Genomic DNA, 17,992 nt, shown 5'->3' with positions numbered 1-17,992 from the left:
ATTACTAAATAAACATATTCTTACTGAGTTCAAACTATGCTCAAGGCTCTGATTCTAAAATTTATTTGGAAGGGCAAAGGTACTAGAAAGCTAAAACAGTGCAGAAAAAAATAAAGTTGGAGGCATTGTAGTGCCTGATTACAAGACTTACTGAGAAGTTACAATAATCAAGATAGTGGTATTCGTGAAAGAACAGATACAAATCAAGGGAAGCAAATACAGAGTCCATAATAGGTCCACACAGAGGTATTCACCTAATTTTTGACAAAAGTACAAAGCCAACTCAGTAGAGAAAAGACAGTCTTTTCAATGAATAGTCCTGGAACAAGTGGACATCCATAAATAAATAAATAAATAAATAAATAAATAAATAAATAAATAAAAATATAGACACAGACTTTACATCTCATATAAAAATTGAGTCAAAATGAATCTTAGAATTAAATGTAAAACATAAAACTATAAAACTTGTAAATTAAAACAGAAAATCTGTGTGATTTTGGTAATGACATTTTAGATAGAACACCAAAAAGTACAATCCATTAAAAACTAGATTTTCTTCAAAATTAAAAATTTAAAACTAAATTTAAAAATCAAAAGGAATTTGCTCTTCAAGGACACAATACTGGTTCAATAATTAAAATCAAGGGTGCTTGGCTGGCTCAGTCAATAGAGCATGCAACTCTTGATCTTGGGATTGTAAATTCAAGCCCCACATTGGGTGTAAAAATTACTTCAAATAAAATCTTTAAAAAAATCAGTTAATGTAATTTATCATATTAATAAGCTAAAGAAAAAAATTGCATGACCACATTAATTGTAGCAAAAAAATCACTTGATAAAAATCAAAATCCATTATTTAAAAAAGCATTTTAAAAATAGCAATAGAGGGCATTTCTCAACTTCATAAAGAAAATATAGAAAGATTAAGAGCTAATTTTATATTTAGTGATGAAAGACGAAAAATACCCCCTCTAAAACCCTCTTACACTATTGGTGGGAATGCAAACTGGTGCAGCTACTCTGGAAAACAGTATGGAGGTTCCTCAAAAATTTAAAAATAGAACTACCCTACAATACAGCAATTGCACTAATAGGTATTTACCCAAAAGTTACAAAAATACTAATTCTAAGGGATATATGTACACTGATGTTTATAGCAGCATTATGTACAATAGCCAAATTATGGAAACAGCCCAAGGATCCATCAACTGATGAATGGATAAAGAAGAGGTGGTGTATATATACAATGGAATATTAGTCATCAAAAGAATGAAATCTTGCCATTTGCAATGTGGTGGATGTAACTAGAGAGTACTAAATAAGTCAGAGAAAGGCAAATACCATAGGATTTCACTCATATGTGGAATTTAAGAAACAAAACAAATAAACATGGGGGTATGGAAGAGAGGAAAACCAAGAAACAGACTCTCAGCTGTAGAGAACCAACTGACGGCTACCAGAGGGGAGGTGGGTGGGAGGATGGTTGAAATAGGTGATGGGATTAAGGAGAGACTTATGATGAGCACCAGGTGTTGTATGTAAGTGTTGAATCATTAAATTCTACACTTGAAACTAATATGTATTACACTGTATGTTAACTAACTGGAATTTAAATAAAAACTTGAGGAAAAAAATAATAATGTTTCTTAAACCCCTAAAATGGAATCACAACATAACCTAGCAAATTCACTATTAGGCATTTATCTCAGAGAAAAGAAAACTTATGTTCACACATAAACCGGCACACATAAACCTTTGTAATAGCTTTCTTTATATTGGAACCCAGATGTCCTGGAGTGGGTGAACTGTTAAACTGTGGTTATCCATGCCATGGATTATTACTCAGCAATAAAAATGAATGGAAAACTGGTGCACACAACAACCTGAATCACTCTCCAGACAATCATGCTTTGGAAAGAGAGCCAATTTCCCAAACTTATATATTGCATGATTCCATTGATAGAACTTCTTGAAATGACAAAATTGTATAAATGGAAAACAAATTAGTGGTTGCCAGTGGTGGGGCCTGGGGGAAGGGGGTGTGGTTATAAAAGGGCAATATGGGGGATCCTTATGGTGGTTATAATATTCTCTATCTTGACTGTATCCATATCAATATCCTGGTTGTGATATTGTACTACAGTTTTGTAAGATGTTGCCTTTGGAGGAAACTGGGTAAAGCATATATGAGATCTCTATTATTTATTTTTTTAATAAAGATTTTATTTTTATTTATTCATGAGAGATACAGAGAGAGACAGAGACATAGGCAGAGGGAGAAGCAGGCTCCCTGCAGAGAATCCAATGAAAGACTCAAACTCAGGACCACAGGATCATGATCTGAGGCAAAGGCAGATGCTCAACCACTGAGCCACCCAGGTGCCCCCAAGATCTCTATTATTTCGTATAACGGCATGTGAATCTACAGTGATCTCAAAACAAGAAGTCTAAGTTAAAAAAATCTGTTTCCCTGTGAAAGATATTGTTAAAAGAATGAAAAGATAAGTCATATACTGACTTATCAAGGAAATTACATATCAAATAAAGGACTTGTATACAGAATGTATAAAAACAATATTAAAACTAAAATAAAAAACCAATCTAATGAAAATATGTTAAGAGATAATTCACCAAAGAACATATATGAATGGAAAATAAATATACAAGAAGATGCTCAAAATCATTAGTCACTGGAGGGACACAAATTAAACCACAATGAGAGATCCATACATATCGATTAAAATAGCCAAAATAAATGAACCTACTGATATGAAACATTCCTGAGAATCCTGAGTAAAAGGAGTGCTCATTTATTGCTGTTGGGAATGGAAAAATGGTATATCTACTCTGGAAAACAATTTGGCAGTTTCTTAATAGAGCTAAATATGCACTTACCAGATGACCCGACAATCCTACTCCTAGATATTTACCCAATGAACTGAAAACTTATGTTCACACAAAGATATGTATGCAAACATGCAAATATGTATAGCAGCCTCATTCACTATTGCCAAAAAATGGAGATAATCAAGATGTCCTTCAAATGGTGAGGGGATACACATACTGTGGCACATTCATACATACAATAGAATACAGTTCAGCAATTTAAAAAGAATAAACTATTGATTCACAGGACATGGATACATTTTAAATATTTTGTTAAGGAAAAGAGGTTAGACTAAACTGACATTCCAGAAAAGGCCAATCTACGGGAAAAAATAAATTAGGGTTGCTGGGGGTTCTGAGAGGACAGTTGGATTAAGTACAAAGCTGCCTCATAAAATGATATTTAGGATGATGGAACTGTTCTGTATGGCACTGCGGTGGTGTACAAACATAACTCTATGCATTTTTAAAAACTCATAGACTTGTCACACCACAAAAGTGAACATGACTGTATGAATTTTTTAAGATTAAAAAATAACCTGGATATCAGGGATCCCAGGATTGAATGTAAACTGACAAATGAATTTAATACAAAACATATGGTATGACTTGCTGAAAGGGGTGGGGAATCGATAGAGCCAACAGGATATTTTAAGGACAAAGGCAAAAGGAGCTATACAGACATTTTCCTACTCTGATTTATATTTTTTTCATGATGTATAAGTTAGCAATCCTGAAACTTCTTTGTAAATATACTGTGCATACTAGGAAATAGATTTCTCACCATTGGAGAATTAGGTGGCAGATAAGCAGGAGAGCAAGGTCAGAATGAACCTGAACCCTTCAGTGATGAATTGTAGTTGGAGATATCAACATGAACTGCATTTAACATATATTTAGGGTTTCTCTACCTCAGCATTATTGGCATTTGGGGTCAGATAATTCTTTGTTGTGGGGAGCTGTCCTGTGTATTGTAGAATGGTTAGCAATATCCCTGCCCTCTACCCACTAGATGCCAGTAGCATTCCCCCAGTAGTGACAAACAAAAATGTCTAAAGGAACTACCAAATGTCCCTTGGGAGAATTGTACAAACACCCACAGTTGAGAACCAGTGAGACAGAGAAATAAATATAGATGTTTGTAAATACATGTTACAATATACATGTAGACAGTGGTATACAAACATATTTCCAACCCTGTCCACTGAGAAAGCAGGGAAGCAATGTCAGCCCAGCAGCAGCAAGTACAACAAGCACCTATACTTTGGCTTCCAAATACCTTTTCTACATCAAAGGAATCAAGGCTCCCTGGAGAAATGCCTGGAACTAGGACTGAAACAGCAAAAATAGATGAGCATGGGACAGCTTACAGTGTCAGAAAGGAAGAATGTGCTTTAAAAATTAAAAAAAGATAAGGTAGGTTAAAAGAACACAGGTGTCCATCTGAAAGTGCCCAATGATCAGAGCTTGATCAACTTGAACAACAAAAATAAATAGCAATATTGTATTATAACCCAAATAATAAATGTTAATGAGTCCTTATGGATATAAATAACTTATTGAATAAAGAAATAAATGGGAAAGAAGGAACATATTTTTATAAAGAGAATTTCCAATATAGAAGGAATGATGGAAATAGAAAATCATCATTAGGAAATTATAGTAATAATTGCTATAAGCATGATACACAAATGAATGTGAAAATTAATGGCGGAGGGAGAAAAAAACAGTATATTTGCTCAGCTCAAAGTTTATTGCCCCAAATTCACTAATTAGTGGGATGGCTTTAGCATATGTACACAAATTATTTGATACTCTTCCTTCCAGGAGATGGAGCTTATTTCTCTCCCTTGAGTGTGGGCTGAACTTCAGTGGCACATTTCCAATGAATAGATTATGGAAAAGGAAATAGTAAAATCATAATAAAGAAGCTAAGTAGACACTATCTCAACCAAATGATTAATGCTAACATCACCAGTAATAAGGCAAGTTTATATCATGTGCCCTTGATATGATGTAATGAGAAGGACATATCACCTCTGTGGTATTCTTTCCAAAAATCCAAACCCTAGGTGTAATCATTAGAAAATATCAGTCAAATCCAAATTGAGATATGTACCAAAATTCCTAACAATTGCTCTTCAAAAGTGTCCCGGTCATGAAAGACAAAAAAGACTGAGAATCTGTTATAGTTTGTAGGATATTAAGGAGACAGAATGGCTAAATGTAATACATGATACTGGACTGTATTCTGAAACAGAAAGGCCATCAATGGAAAAGCTGATGAAATCCAAATAAAGTTTGTAGTTTAGTTAATAGAATCGTATCAATGTTCATTTCTTTGTTTACACACACACATACACACAATGGTTACATAAGATGTTCACATTAAAGGAAGCTAAGGAAAGGTTTAAAGAAATATTAATATTTTTAAAACTTTTCTGTAAACCCAAAATTATCTCAAAAGTTTCTAAAATTTTATGTAAGATAGAACAGGAAAGATAGAACTAAATATGGTTGAATAAGGAAGTCGATAGAAATAACAAAAAGTTAAGGTCACGTCAACATTCAATAAAAGGAAAGATAACTATTAACAGTCTATTCACACTTCAACAACTTGAGATGAAGAATAAATTGTTGAATTGTTAATGTGTCAAAGTCTTGACAGTAATATGCATCATGTCTGAAAATAATCAAGCACGTACATGTTCCTATTTTTTAGGAGTAATTTGAGTTCAAATTACATCCATAGGAACTGCAAGTTTTTGGCCAAAATGAATACTTTTGATTATTTTTTTCAAAACGGAATGATACCTAAATATTCCCATTTCAGAATTTGACTGAATTAATCTAAATAGTAGATAATGGCATGAGTTACCAAGTTCACTAAGAATAAGTTCCAAATTTAGAGTAAATACATATCAGAGAGCTTCCCACAACTTGAAAAAAAAATCTCAGCTGATCTATGTAAATCAATAGGCAATTTGCAATAGTTTTTTTCCTAATGGATCCATTGTAAAAAATTATTTTCACTGAACATCTGTTTTTCCTTATCCATATCCCTTCACACACATATAGACATCCCCACATAACCCACCATATGATTCTACATTGTCTGTGCAGCATTATTCACAAAATGGATAGTGGCTCAGTCACATGTCATCATTCACCCACGATATACAGTACAAAAAGAAATGTATTGTAATCCTTGCATGGAAAAAACTATAAATCATGAGAGAAGAACAAGGGAAAATTCTACAGATGGGACTGTTGCCTGGGTTAAGAAGGAAATCAGATGTACACATCTACCAAAAAGTTATAACTAAAGTGAACACATTTCACAGAATAATATACTTGAAATATCCTTACTCCATAATCTGGTAATAGCCCTATATTTTCGTCATCAGGATCCCCACGCTTATGGACAAAGTACTGCACTTGTGATCACTATGAAGCCCCATTTTACTCCCATCCATCCCTACCATGCCACATACAGTCCAGTTAAATAAAACTCCTTACCATCTCCCAAACATACCAGACTCTCTCACAGTTCTGTTTTTACACATTCTAGTCCCTCCATTTAACATACCCCCCTCCTACCTGTCTAACATTCTTTTAAAAAAAAAAACTAGTGAGTTATTCCTTTCTCTTTATTAACATTTTCCACATTTCATTGTAATCATCCATTTAACTGATTGTCTCACATGCTAGAGTGTGAACTCATTGATGGAAAGGACACAGTGTCTTTTTTTTTAAGATTTTATTTATTTATTCATGAGAGACAGAGAGAGAGAGAGAGAGAGAGAGAGAGAGAGAGAGGTAGAAGCAGGGTCCATGCAGGGAGCCCAAACTGGGACTCCATCCCGGGTCTCCAGGATCATGCCCTGGGCTGAAGGCGGCGCTAAACCACTGAGCCATCCGGGCTGCCCAAGGACACAATGTCTTGATCACTTTTTATCCTTGGCACCTAGCACAACCCTGGCACAGAGCAAGCTTTGATAGAAATTTTTTCTAAAAGTAGAACCATTGCCAAAAGAGAGATATGGCCAGGGGATCCCTGGGTGGCTCAGCGGTTTAGCGCCTGCCTTTGGCCCAGGGCGTGATCCTGTAGTCCTGGGATGAGTCCCATGTCAGGATTTTCTCTGGTGGCAAAGACAGGCTCTAGGGCAAAAACAGATAAGCAGATTATGGGATCATTTCAGATGGTATTTAGCCAAGAACATTCAGTGAAAGAATGCAGTAAGTGGTGGTGCCACTCACTTAGAGAGGAGATACATTTTCTTTGACTTGTTCTTTCTCCTAGGAGATAACTTAGGGTAGTGGAAAAAACAGATTGAGGTGTCAGACCAGAGTTCTAGACATAGTATGCATTATCTCTAAGACCTTGGATAAATCCTTTCCCCTTTCTGGTCCTCAGTTTCTCCATCCAGCCATGATGAGTTTGGATAGTCCTTTCCAGTTATGACATGCTATGACTCTGTGAAGCATATCGTGATTTCCAGAGTTCACATCCAGAAAGTCTGGTAGAATCCAAGTGTGTGCGGACATATTGTGCTGCCAAATTCAGACTGCAATTTGTCCAAATCCTCTCCTGTCTTCACTGATCCAGACCACACTTAATTTCTTAAATCTTTGAGTGCAAAGACACAGACACAGGTCACTAAAAGCAACATTCAAAACACCCAAGGTATTTCTAGCTAGCATCAATCACATGGCTCAAGTCTCACCATGCTTGACATATTCAGAAAGGCAAGAGCACATACTCTCTACTCAGGAGCAGAGGTCAAATATACCCTTCTTATAAATGTCAATACATTTGTGCTGCCCCCAGGCCTCTTAGTCCAATGCTTTTACAGATATTAAATTTATTCCAAAATTTAAAGTTAGAATGATAATACTCTCAATATTTAGGCAATGAGAAACAGAATGCTTTTCAGAATTTCTGGCCCCCATGGAATATGTTAAGGCATCTCAAATTTAATTGACTTGAAATTCTAAACCAAGAGGATGAGCATTATGTTTGAGGTCACATTTTTCTTAAATCACATAAACCCTGTAGCAGATTTGACATATGAAATTCATCTTCCTCAGATGGGTAAAGGGCTAGACGTTTTCTTCCACCTCTGAAGAGCTGAAGTAAAATTCTGAATGCAAGACTACTACTAGAGCAAGGCTTGTGATCTGGATTGGATTTCAGAATGTATGGATCTTGGATGAAGTATCTGGATTTTTTCAGTGTTCTGCCACATAGGCTGGTGTTCTATAATCTTCCTCAGCCCAGGACCTACATCTGCTCCAAGCCACATCTCTGTCTGGTACACACATTCATTCATCTATTTACTTTTTAAAAAATATTTTCTTTATTTGTGGCACACACACACACCCACACACACACATACACACAGAGGCAAAGACACAGGCAGAGGGAGAAGAAGGCTCCATGCAGGGAGCCCAATGTGGGATTCAATCCCAGGGCCCCAGGATCATGCCCTGGGCCGAAGGCAGGCACTAAACCGCTGAGTCACCCAGGGATCCCCTTCACTCATCTATTTAGTCAGCCAACATTATTATTAGTATGAGTGTATAACATCATATTATGACTGCCTACCATGTGCTAGGTATGGTGCTCAGGTGTTGAAAATGCAGAAATAATAAGATACAGTACTTGCATTGAAGGAGCACATAGGCTAGTGGTAAAAAGAGGCACAGAAATATGCCATTATATTAAGAGAAGAAATCAATCATAAGCATATACAGTTAAGACTCAGATCAACCTGGGTTTGAACCAGAGATCAGCTATTTTTAGCTGTCTGACCTTGGGCAATAATAACAACATGGATTTTTCCTGTAGGTGTTGATTGATGGAAGCCTCTACCCTCATTTGAATGGTGCCCTGAGAAATAAGTTTTCTGATAAAGATAGGAAGGTAAAGGTAATTCCAGAGGATTAGAGATATATGAAAAGACACAGAGATAAATGGAAAATCTTAGCATACTGTGTGAGAGTTAATAATTAAGCTGTAGAAGACCTGAAAGGAATAGAAAAATCTGAATCTAGAAAAGTTGCCTCACAAATGTGGGGTAATTTGCTTTATATTATTTAGCAATAAGAAGATCAAGTGGATGTGAAATTCAAGTGTTAATCGAAACTTCAGAGAGGTGCACCTGGGTGGCTCAGTCAGTTTAACATCTGACTCTTAATTTTGGCTCAGGTCATGATCTCAGGGTCGAGGGATTGAGCGGGCATTGGGCTCTGTGCTCAACAGGAAGTCTGCTTGAGATGCTTTCTCTCCTCTTTCTGCCCCTCCCTCTCTCTCTCCCCCTCTAAGGTAAATAAATACATCTTTAAAAAAAAAAACTTCAGATAAAATAAGATTTCTTCCAGCCAAGATGGAGTAATAAGGACTAGATTTACATGCTTGCATGAAACAACCAAAACAAAACAAAAAAGCAGGCAAATATATTTTTAAATGATATTCAAAAATAATGGAAAATCAGACAATGAAGGACAGTGAAAGAAATGGAAAACAAACAGGATGAGCTCTATAGTACCCCTAGCTGACTGGAAAATTTTCCAGAATTCCAGAGAAGAAAGAGCTATATAGAGAGAAAATCCTAAAGATCTGCAGAGGTCCCCTCTCAAGTATTTAGCAACATATTGATCAGTGCATGTCTGTGAAGAAACTATCAAAGGCTAAGGCGGCAGCTCAGGCTGCCATAACAAATTACCATGGACTAGGTGGCTTAAACAACAGAAATTTATTTATCACAGAACTGGAGGCTAGAATTCCCAGATGAAGGTCTGACAGGGTTGGTTTTTGGTGAGGGTTCACTTTCTGGCTTGCAAAAGGAAAAAAAGTCTGCAGGGCATGAGTGATATGTGTGAAACCATCAAGTATGTGAACATATACATAAGGGAGGTCCCACAAGATGAGTGAAAACAGGGCAAAAGTGTATTTGAAGAAATAATGGCTGGGAACTTCCTAAATTTGATGGAAAACATCCGTCTACACATTTACGAATTCAATGAACTCCAAATACAAATTTTAAAAGATATAGTCAACTTATTGAAAGATAAAGAATCTTGAAAACAGAGACAAGTGACCCAATCACATAAATGATCTGTAATAAAATTAAACAATACTTCTCATCAGAAACCATGGAGGCCAGAAATATGTGAGAGGATACATTCAAAGTGCTGAAAGAAATGATCATCAACCAAGAATTCTATATCTTGCAAAACTGTCCTTCACTAAATAATTTGAATCCACACAAAAAAAGAGAACTAGAGAAAGTTTCTACATAATTATAAAAATAGTAAATGTGTATTTTTTATTTTAATAATTTTTCTCCTAGTTGATTTAGAAGACTACATAAATCAGTAAATCAAATGTATGTTGATGGGCGTATATTGTATAAAGATGAAATGTGAATGACGAGAATAATATAAAGGGGAGGATAGACCTATTTTGGAGAGAAACTTTTGTGTACTCTTTAAGTGAAGTTGCCATTAAATACAATTAGATTGGTTTAAGATTTTATTTATTTATTCATGAGAGACACACAGAGAGAGAGGCAGAGACATAGGCAGAGGGAGAAGCAGGCTCCATGCAGTGAGCCTGATGTGGGACTCAATCGCGGGACTCCAGGATCACACCCTGAGCTGAAGGCAGGCGCATAACTGCTGAGCCACCCAGGCATCCCCAATTAGATTGTTTATCATGTTAATTGTAGCGGTGCGTGGCTGGCTCAATTGGTAGAACATCTGGCTCTTGACCTCTTCGAGCCCATATTGAGTGTAGAGATCACTTAAGTAAACAAAAATTTTAAAAAGATGTTGATTGCAATCCCAATGCAGTTGCTAAAAACAATCTTCAAAATACATTAAGAGAAACAAGAATGTAATTTTAAAATGATATATTAGAAAATTTCTAAGGAAAAAGAATGAATTAACAAAAGAATAAAGTCATAAGTTATTTAGAAAACAAGTACCAACATAGCAGTAATTCACACATTGTAAATATGTACAATTTATTATATTTTCATAATACATCAGTAAAACAGTAAAAAGAAAAAGGAAGATAAAGGAAAGTATTATACAATATATAGTATTGTATGATGCTGAGTGGATATAGGAGAATTAAAAAAACACCAATTTTCTGGTTAAAATAACTCTAAAGATGTGTATATCAATTGGGAGACAATGCATGAAATGTAAAGTAGATCTGTGAAAGGGAATGGATAAGTAAAATTTTCCTCTTTTCTCAAGATTTTATATAATGTTGATGTTATAGTGCCATTTATAATAAGGAAGATTAAATGTTTTTTTAAAAAATAGATTAAATAACAAAGGCATTAAAAACTATAGTTGACGGCTTGGGGAATTCCATTGAAATCCTTCTACTGAAGTTTTTTTAAGAAAAGCTAATCTGTTTCTGGGGCAGCAAAATCCACTTGATATTCACAGGATTAGGAAAGACCTCTGTGTGTAGCATCTTTTTAGGATTGGGAAAAGAAACATTAAAACCCAGGTTTTCAAAAAGGTTGTCTGAAAATAATCTTGCACTCAGGCTTAATGGAGAAGGACCAGAACTGCTAACCACTTCTAGCCAAGAAAGGAGCATTTTGGGACTTGTGGCAATGGTAACCTGGCTACTGAACACAGACTCTGAGCACTCTGGGTCTGGAATGGATAGAAAACCTTGGAGGTTTTTTAGCAAACACACACTCCAAGCCCATATCTGTCTGATAAAGTTTGGCTGCTGGTGGTAATATCAAAAAAATCTCTTTCTTTTCTGGCTTGTTCCACTGTAAAATATGAAGAGTATCTTGCAGGTATACCTGGGCCAAAATAGGAATGAATGTTCAAAGAGGCCCTGTATTCGGCACTCTGTTCGCTAATCCATGCATCAGAGTTCAGTTCTCTCATCCCCAGGGCTGTTTGGAAAGGTTTTTTCCTCTCCCCAAACAATTTCAGCAATGGTTGTTTTTTTCCCATCACTAATTTAAAAACATACAGCTTCCCCCAAACCATGTGATTATTCTTCAATACAAAGGTGTGTGTTTTTTGCCTCTCAAGAGAGAAAACAATAATGATTTAGGAGATGTGTTTATGAAATAAGCAGTGGCAAGGCACATGTATTTAAAATGGGTCTTCAGATGCAGAAGAGTGAAAAAATGCAGTTGGAAGTGAAAACAAATATTCTAGAATCTTAGCTTGCTTTCGTAGCCTCGAGTGCTGGGCAATCAACGGCTGGATTTTCAAAACTCAGATCCACAGGACTCAGAGGCAGAAAGGACTGAAGATATCATCTACCCAAATGATTTTTGAACTTTTAGAGCCATATAAATAAATGTTTGTTAACATGAAAGATTTCTTGGAACCTCACTACTATCTAAAACAAAAAGAAAGTGATACCTTTTGAAACAGGGGTAGGAAGCTTCAGAGTCCTTCTCCTGACCCTTGCTCCATAGCCTCTGCCCTTTGACTCCTAAAAGGGCTCTGCAAGGCACAGCTTCTTTATTTGCAGAAAATGAGCTCCACAGGGAGAAAGAGTTTTACCCAACATCTCTAGGTTAGTCAGTGGCAGAGTTGTGGCTAGAACCATGGTCTGTAAGCCCAGAGTGTTGTGCTATACCATATTTCTGAAAAATCTACAAACTTTGAAGAAAGCAACCATAAATTTATTTTCACTCATGCCCAGTTTACTTGAGTGGGGAGGTGGGTTCTGTGTGACTGGTCTCATTTCTAAATTGTAGGGTTTTATCTCACTTCCCTTGCTCATCTTTTACTTCGGTTTCTTAACTTGCATGAGTAGAAGCCACGGATTGGAACAGTGACATGATTTCAGGGAACTGTACATCCTAGTTTCAAAGCTTTCCAGAGCAGCAAAGGATTTATTATTGTGAAGCTGGCACTTAATTTGATGATAAAAGGTCTACCAGGATGGCGCCTGGTACTTAGTAGATGTTAAATAAATGTTAATGCCCTTTCTTTCTCCTCTTCACTTGACAAATGATAGATTGGAAGCCATGCTCCCAAGTGCCAGGATAAGGAAAAAACTGGCAAAAGAATAGGACTCTGATAGTGTAACTGAACACCTTAACTGGGTTCCTCAGGAACAGGGGAGATCTTGAACATTTTATTTAAAGATATACAAGCAAAGGTCCTCATGCTTTTCTCTTCCCATCTGGCATCTAAGCAGCCATCTCTTCCGGCAAATACTCTGTGATATGTACTCCAGATCAGAAAACAAAAGATATGAGTTAGTCCTGCTTAAGTGCATCGTTGTGCTAATGAAATTAATCAGTGGCAATGACAGCCTTAGAGCAGCAGGGAAGCTTACAAAATGGTAGCAGTTAAGAAGTGGCTGCTGGAGAGAGAAGCAGAATGCAATCAAGGATGAAATAAAGCAAAACAAGATTGGGTTAGAAAAAAAACTCTCAGCAATCAAGTATCAATAGGGCCTCGGAATAAAGGGAGAAGAGGGTTATTATTTGAAGTCTAATGAAGAAAAGGCTTGCAGAGATTGTGATCCCTTTCCTGTTTTATTGTTTCTTTTTCACAATAGTTCCAATTTCAATAAATCTAACAGAGAGAAAACGTTCTCAGTAATTGTACAAATATGTACAAAAATATACAAACATGTGGACTTAGTATAATTTTGTAAGCCAGTATGTAGAAAAAAGGGGACTGAAGTGCAGGACCCCGGGTTCAGCTCTGCCAGTTGTCTGTCTTCCAATAAGCAAGTCCCTTCCCTATTTTAAGTCTGAGATTCTCCATCTAGAAGATGATAGGGTAAACCAGATACTCTAAGGTAGATCCTTCTAGTTCTAACATTTCAAAATCCTGTGGCTCCTGGGAGAAGTTCTATTACAAAAATAATTTGCAGTGTGTCATAGATATTCATTGTAAGGTGGACTACAGGAGTCCTAAGTACTAAAGCTCAATTTTCTTGATGATGTTATGGAATCTTCATACATCTGAGATAAAAAGATGTGAAGCAAATGGATAAATGGCTTTCTAAATAGGTTTGCTTTGAATACTATTTATATTTTGTTTTTCATCGCTAGACCTCAGCCAACATTTTCCAAATCCATAGCTAATAGACCTCACTGCCAGGAAGCGTTTTGTGATGATTATCATAAATTTTCTCTTCTGCAAATTTTTCATTTTCTCGTTTCCTCAACTACAACCTCTCCCTGCCACGTACCAATAGAAAGATGGTTGGTTTTTCTTTTTTAAGCTGGTGTTCAGTAGCCTAAGGGAAAATATTAGAAAATCAAGACAATTTCTTTTAAGATTAAACAGGTAGAAAAAGGTCATAGCAAGTAATAGAACTTTCTCTGAGCCCCGTGAACCTGGAAAATCGCTGTTTGGATTCACTCACTATAAATCCAAGCAAAGAAATGTGGTGCCTGGGGTGAGAAAGAGGTTCTTACATCCATAGGCATGACTAAGTGATCCTGTGTATGGTCCAAGGTCAAGTTAGGTTCCCCCTAAAGATGATTAGCTCCTATGGTGCTGCAGTGGATATTTGGAAGTTGGGTTTAGAGAAAATTTATGTGAGAACTCTTTAATAAATTTCATTTGAGGGCAACCCCGGTGGTGCAGCGGTTTGGCACTGCCTGCAGCCCGGGGTGTGATCCTGGAGCCCCGGAATCGAGTCCCACGTCGGGATCCCTGCGTGGAGCCCGCTTCTCCCTCTGCCTGTGTTTCTGCCTCTCTCTGTGTGTGTGTCTAAATAAATAAATAAATAAATAAATAAATAAATAAATAAAATCTTTTAAAAATTTTCATTTGAGGAAGCTCAGAATTGGAAACTTCTCCATTATTTACCAGAAAAATCAAAGAAATGAAATGGTGTTTCTAGCACCATATGAACTACTTCTTAAAGTGGTTGTGGGGGAAAAAAAAAGTGGTCGTGGAAGCTTGTGTAGCTTGGAGCTTGTGTATCTTTAGAGGCAGAACCAGCATGACTTACAGTGAATGCAGTGTGAGCGATGAGGAAAAGAGAGATATCAAGGATGACACTTAGGTTTCAGATTTAAGCAAATGGTATCATTTCCTGATGGCAAAATCTATTATGAGATAAGGAATTCTAAGGAAGAATAAGGGAATGATGTGGTAAGATCTGAGGCCTGGGAATGAGAAAAAAAATAAATCAATAGTTAAGCACATTAAAACTAGAAAATGATAAAATGAGAAATTGGAGACATTAAAGGAGAGAATAAATAAAATGACTCAACAGAAGGAGAGGAAACAGATCAAATTAACTTGTTTTTTGGCCTTGGTCTTGATCTTTTTCACAAAACCTGAAGAGTTTACAATGTGAGTCGTGTCTGTCCAAGTTAGTAGTTGTAAGGGCTGCACAAACACTTAATCATATTAAATATTCCTGGAGGAGTTTCCCCTTTTGCAAATAGGATATAGTAATGTAGACCTGGTCTTATTTTATCAAGGAAGCATCCTGATAAAATCACTGTATCCTGCTAATCAGAATCTTCTACTAGTGCTTACTTCCTGAGGATGAAGGTGGAACTCTTTAGCCTGTCAGCAGGATCTTCACCATCAAACCCAACCTACTTCACCTCCTCCTGCCATTCCTTTCTTCTGTCTATATTCTAGCTCCATGGAATTTTCCTCAATTCTCATTAAAATGATGTTTTTTTTATGACTAAATGACTTTGCATATACTATTTCCTATCCCTGAAATGTTCTTTATTTTTTTGTTGTTGCTATAAATAAAGTCCTTGATTTCCTTTTAGATTAAAAAAAAAGTCATCTCTTCCAGGAAGGTCTACAAGACTTCCCATTCAGATAAGATTTGGTCCCACTAAAATCCCACTGCCTTCTGCAAATCTTTCCATTAGAGCACTGGTCACAAAATTGTAATTTGGAATTTTCTCTTTATGTGTCAGTTTCTCTTATATACTGTGACCTCATCAAGGGACCAAATAATCATCTTTTTGAGAAAGATTTTATTTACTTATTTATGAGAGAAAGAGAGAGAGTGCACACACAAGCAGGAGGAAGGGTAGAGGGAGAGGGAGAAGCAGACTCCCTGCTGAGCAGGAAGCCCGATATAAGGCTTGATCCCAGGACCCCGGGATCATGACCTGAGCCGAAGGCAGCCACCCAACCTACTGAATCACCCCAGGTGCCCTCCAAATAATCATCTTTATAACCATATTACCTAGAGAATAAAATCTAATCTTTGTTAAATTTTCAATTCTTATCTTCTTCTTGTAAGTCATAAATTTTGTGAGAAGAAAGGCTCCTTCCTATCTATTCATTGTTGTATTTCTAGTGCCCAGCACAGAAATTATGAGCTAATGGTATGGTAGTTTCAGAGTTTAGGAGATGATACTGGGCACACATAATTAACAGTATTTAGAGATGAGAAATAAATGAAGGAGGAGTGATCAAGGCATGACATGGCCTCTTGAATACATGGTAGTTTGATTTGCTGAGATTGTATTCACTAGAAGAAGATTGAGGGTGAGGGACAGGACGAAGATATGTATTTTCTTCATTTAACACATTAATTATTTTAGTAGGCATCGGATACCATTTTAAGTGCTTTAGAAATATTAATTCATTTAATCACCATGACAATCCTCTGTGGTAGGTGCTTGTATAATCTCTTTTAAACAGAATTGAAGCAGATAAGTCCAGAAATACTCCCGAGGCCATCCAGATGTATGAAGCAATGTATGAAGTAATGTAGATAAGCTTCAAATTCAGTGAATTCATCTGTAGAATCCATACTCTTAATCACTTTACAGGCTACTGAATTCAGTTTTGGATTTAAATTCTGGATTAGTTCAGTTTTGGACACATTGTATCTGAGATACCCACAAGGAAATCCACTATCTGTTACATAATCATATGTTTTATCATAATAATTCTTGATAGGGAAGGCTTGTGGCTCAGTCTCTGTATGAAGTGGAACTTAAAGAATTATTGTTTAATAGCCAAAACTAATTTATTAATTTTTTAAAAAGATCTTAGAGTACATTCCAGTATAAATCTACAGCAATCCTTATTTATATCCTCTTTCCTCTCTAATCAACTAACCTTACACCATGAAGCCCCTAAGACTCTACTCTCTGACAGTCCCCTGTGAGGATAACAGTTTTCCTTTCCCCAACTTTGTCAGCTTTCTTCCTTCTTTCTCTTCTCTGCCCCTCAAAATTTTCTTAAGTATATGAACAGCCTTTTCTTCACCAAGAAATAATTATTTCTTTCTAGGATGCTGAGAGAAATGGAGAAATTAGATGGCAATTATAAGATTTCTTTGAAGATCTGGTGACTAAGTCTGTAAACATTCCCAATGTGAAAATGTTTTCCTTATGTCACATAAAGATCTGGAAGAAAGAATTCTGCAATATTCACTACAAAAACTATTTGTATATATGTGAATGTGATCAGTGAGAGAGTTTGTGCATGCAGAAGAAAAGTGAGCCAAGGATGAATCTCTGACAAATTAGTTTAATCAGCCAGTAAAAACTCTAAAAAGTAGACCATAAAGAAGCAGTCTGAGAATTTAAAGTAGGAGAACCAAAAGAGTTGGTATTTTAGAAATCAAGGAAGCAGAATTTCAAAAAGGAGTAAAGTGGTCAACAGCCTTGGATTACAGAAAGATCTAGTAAAATAAGGTCTCAAAAATGTCTTTGAATTTTACAATATAAATTTCACTGGATATCAGATAAAGGGCTAGTTTCCAAAATCTATAAAGAACTTATTAAACTCAACACCAAAGAAACAAACAATCCAATCATGAAATGGGCAAAAGACATGAAGAGAAATCTCACAGAGGAAGACATGGACATGGCCAACATGCACATGAGAAAATGCTCTGCATCACTTGCCATCAGGGAAATACAAATCAAAACCACAATGAGATACCACCTCACACCAGTGAGAATGGGGAAAATTAACAAGGCGGGAAACAACAAATGTTGGAGAGGATGCGGAGAAAAGGGAACCCTCTTACACTGTTGGTGGGAATGTGAACTGGTGCAGCCACTCTGGAAAACTGTGTGGAGGTTCCTCAAAGAGTTAAAAATAGACCTGCCCTACGACCCAGCAATTGCACTGT

At 36.4% G+C, this 17,992-nt stretch overlaps 1 long non-coding RNA gene across 1 annotated transcript in view; it reads left to right on the top strand.

Annotated features, from left to right (window-relative positions):
- LOC140596157 (uncharacterized) overlaps positions 1-15,465 on the top strand; it is a 45,044-nt gene extending 29,579 nt beyond the window's left edge. Inside the window, exon 3 of the long non-coding RNA XR_011998174.1 lies at positions 15,351-15,465. This is a non-coding gene — a long non-coding RNA (uncharacterized lncRNA). The remainder of the gene's footprint in view (positions 1-15,350) is intronic.
- Positions 15,466-17,992: the final 2,527 nt, after the last annotated feature.

The sequence above is a fragment of the Vulpes vulpes genome, chromosome X (assembly GCF_048418805.1).
Source record: "Vulpes vulpes isolate BD-2025 chromosome X, VulVul3, whole genome shotgun sequence".
Classification (NCBI taxonomy): domain Eukaryota; kingdom Metazoa; phylum Chordata; class Mammalia; order Carnivora; family Canidae; genus Vulpes; species Vulpes vulpes.
The sequence above is the reverse complement of the archived record's forward strand: the minus strand, read 5'-3'. Positions and strand labels throughout refer to the sequence as shown.